Genomic DNA, 3,771 nt, shown 5'->3' on the forward strand with positions numbered 1-3,771 from the left:
TATAAAAAACACGACTGCAAGGAAATCACCCCATTTAACAGTAATTATTCCTGGGTGGTGAAACTATAAGCATTTAAATTTTTTTTCATATTTACCTTACTTTGAATTTTTTAATTTTCTGAAATAAACTTTTAGTACTTTTACAGAGAGAAAAAAATGTAATTTTATAATTGAGAAAATAGTCTTCAGGCTTCTTTCGGGATTTGGACAGGATTGTTTGGTGGTCAGTCTTACAGATTATATAATCAAAGGAAACTTGTATTACCTTCTATGCTAGTCTGTTTGGACTGCTGAAACGAATACTATAAACTAGGTAGCTTATAAAGTACAGAGATTAGTGCAGTTTTGTTACATATGTAGTAAAAGGAAAAAAATTCAAAAATAAAAATAAAACACAATAGAGATTAGGCCAGGCAAAGTGGCTCATGCCTATAATCCCAGCATTTTGGGAGAATCACTTGAGCCCAGGAGTTGGAGAGCAGCCTGGGCAACATGGCAAGACCCTTTCTCTACAAAATATGAAAAACAAAATCAAATTAGCCAGGTGTGGTGGTGCACACTTGCGGTCCCAGCTACTCAGGAATCTGAGGATCGCTTGAGCTGGGAAGGTTGAGATTACGGTGAGCCGTGATTGTGCCAGCCACTCCAGCCTGGGCGACAGAGTGAGACCCTGTCTCAAGAAAGAAAAAAAGTAAAGAAAAACAACAGAGATTGATTTCTCACAGTTCTAGAGGCTGGAAGTCCAAGATTAAGGCACCAGCAGATTCAGCGTCTGGGAGGGTCACTTTCTGGTTCTTAGACAGCACCACACCTCTGCATCCTCACGTGGAAGGGACAAGACGGGTCTCTGGGCCCTCTTCTATAAAGGCATGAATCTCATTCCTGAGGGCTCCACCCTCATGACCAGGTCACCCCCAAGGGCCCCACCTCCTCATGCCACCACCTTAGGGGTTAGGTTTCAACTCATGCATTTGAGGGGCACACACATTGAGACCACGGCACCTTCCTCAACCTTAAAGTCTCCACCTCTGTAAAATGGAAAATAAAAATGACAGACGCCACATAGAGAGCTGGGAAAATGAAATGAGAAAGCGTGGACGTGCCATTGGCATGGCTCCTGGCACAGAGCAGGTCCACAGCCGGCATGATTTCCATCGGTCAAACCTCCTTCCCCACCCGTCCACTTGCCCCTTCCTGGGTCACAAGTCCAGGCCTCCTCCTCGTCCCTCGCCCACCCACACCATCTCTCCGACTCTCTCTCACCTGGCGACCCTGTTTTTTATTTCACAGGGACAGAGACAAGAAGGAGAAAACCCAGGGACGGCCACCTTGGCTGCTACCCCTGGGCGCCTGGGCCTGTCCCTCAGCCACCTTCCTGCTTCCAGACATCGACACTCAGGTCCCCAGGCAACCCTGTCTTGCACCAGATCCCAACTCCCCCGGAGGAGGAGCTCCAGCCCCGCTCTGTCCGTCATCACCCAGAGTCCCATCCCTGCGGCACAGTTCTCACCAGCATCCAGAAGGGCCGTGGCCACTCCCACCCTCAGAAAGCCTCTGACCGCACCCGTCTCTCCGACCATCACCCCATTTCTCTGCTCCCCTTTATGGCAACATTTATCAAAAGAGTTGGCCAGGTGCAGTGGCTCACCCCTGTAACCCCAGCACTTTGGAAGGCCAAGGTAGGAGGATTTTGAGCCCCGGAGTTTGAGGCTGCAGTGAGCTATAATGGCACCCCTGCTCTCCAGCCTGGGTGACAGAGCAAAACCCTGTCTCTAGAAGAAAAGAGAGAGGGAGCGTTTTCTACCTGTTGTGTCTGCTTCTTCTCATCCCAGGCTCCCAGAACCCACTCCAGATAGGCGCCACGTCCTCTGTGCACCAACATTGCTCTTACAAAGCTCATCCATGGCCTCCCCGCTGCTCACCCGATGGTCGATCTCCAGCCTCCTCTTCCCTGACCCTCAGCAGGCTGTGGCCCTGGCATCACTCCCTCTGCCTCGATACCCACTGCGGGCACTCATGGTTCTTTCCCCTCCAACCTCACCGCCACGCTTCCTCAAGCTGCTTGGCTGATTCCTTCCTCCCCATGTCTCTGGCCTCTAAAATCCTTGGAATGACCAAGACTCAGGCCCTGGACACTGTTACGGGTTGACTCGTGTCCTTGGAAAGGATATATCATTGATGTATATCACAGAGCCCTTAAAAGGAAGGGAATTCGGACTCTTGCTACGGTGTGGACTGACCTTGGGGACATTATGCTCAGTGAAATAAGCCAGACACACAAAAAAACAAAGACTGCATGACTCCATTTATATGAGATCCCTAGAGGAGTCAAATTCACAGAGCTAGAAACCAGAATGGCAGCTGCCCAGGGCTGGGGCCGGGGAGAATAAGGAGCTACTGTTCACTGGGTGCAGTGTTTCAGTTCAGGCAGATGAAATGTTTCTGGAGACGGATGCTGGTGATGGCTGCAGAGAATGTGAATGTTTTTAATGCCACTGCACTACACACTGAAAAATAATGAAGATGGGGCTGGGCTCAGTGTCACACACTGTAGTCCCCGCTACTCAGGAGGCTGAGACAGGAGGATCATGTGAGCCCAGGAGTTGGAGGCTGCAGTGAGCCCTGATCATGCCTGCGAATAGCCACTGTACTCCTGCTTGGGCAACGTAGTGAGACCCTGTCTCAAAAAAATTTTTTGTTTAAATGGTGAAGACGATATATTTTATGGTTGTGTACTTGTTTCACCATATAAAAAAGGGTAACTGAAGCCAGGTACAATGACTCATGCCTGCAATCCCAGCACTTTGGGAGGTTGAGGCAGACAGATCACTTGAGGCCAGGAGTTCGAGACCAGCCTGAGAAGCACAGTGAAACCCCATCTCTATTTAAAAAAAAAATACAAAAGTTAGCCTGGTATGGTGGCACACACCTATAATCCCAGCTGCTCAGGAGGCCGAGGCACAAGAATTGCTTGAGCCCAGGAGGTGGAGGTTGCAATGAGCCAAGATCATGCCACTGCATTCCAACCTGGGCAACAGAGCAATACTGTGTCTCAAAAATAAATAAATACAAAATAAAGATAAAATTTAAAAGTATAACCTAGCCAGGGGAGGTGGCTCACGCCTGTAATCCCAGCACTTTGGGAGGCCGAGGAGGGTGGATCATGAGGTCAGGAGATGGAGACCATCCTGGCTAACACGGTGAAACCCCGTCTGTTCTAAAAATACAAAAAATTAGCCGGGCGTGGTGGTGGGCACCTGTAGTCCCCGCTACTCGGGAGGCTGAGGCAGGAGAATGGCGTGAAACCGGGAGGCAGAGTTTGCAGTGAGCTGAGATCATGCCACTGCACTCCAGCCTGGGTGACAGAGCAAGACTCCGTCTCAAAAAAAAAAAAAAAAAAATAGCATAGCCTAAAAATGTCTTTAAATAAAAATAAAACAATAAAAAAGATGTATTGAAATCCTATCCCCAGTAACTCAGACCTTATGTGGAAATAGGGTCATTACCAGTTAGGATGAGGTCCTACCTGAGCAGGGTTCACCTTTAATCCAATATGCCCAGAGCATCCTTATTACAAGAGGACTGAGACACATGGGAAGAACAGGATGTGACGACAGCTGAAGCCAAGGACACCAAGGATGGCCGGCCACCTCCAGGAGCTGGGAAGAGGCAAGAGAAGGCTCCAGCCAGAGCCTCGAAGGGAGAGCAGCACTGCTGACAGCTCAGCGTCAGACTTCTGGCCTCCTGAACTGTGAGACTAATAAACTCCTG

At 49.1% G+C, this 3,771-nt stretch overlaps 1 long non-coding RNA gene across 1 annotated transcript; it reads right to left on the bottom strand.

Moving 5' to 3' along the window:
- Window positions 1-2,646: 2,646 nt before the first annotated feature.
- Window positions 2,647-3,552, bottom strand: LOC144335087 (uncharacterized). The gene is made up of 2 exons (XR_013405528.1): window positions 3,122-3,552; window positions 2,647-2,788 (listed from the first exon to the last, which is right to left on the bottom strand). It is a non-coding gene; the product is annotated as an uncharacterized LOC144335087 (long non-coding RNA).
- Between the last annotated feature and the right edge of the window lie 219 nt (window positions 3,553-3,771).

The sequence above is a fragment of the Macaca mulatta genome, chromosome 15, assembly GCF_049350105.2.
Source record: "Macaca mulatta isolate MMU2019108-1 chromosome 15, T2T-MMU8v2.0, whole genome shotgun sequence".
In the NCBI taxonomy this organism is placed as follows: domain Eukaryota; kingdom Metazoa; phylum Chordata; class Mammalia; order Primates; family Cercopithecidae; genus Macaca; species Macaca mulatta.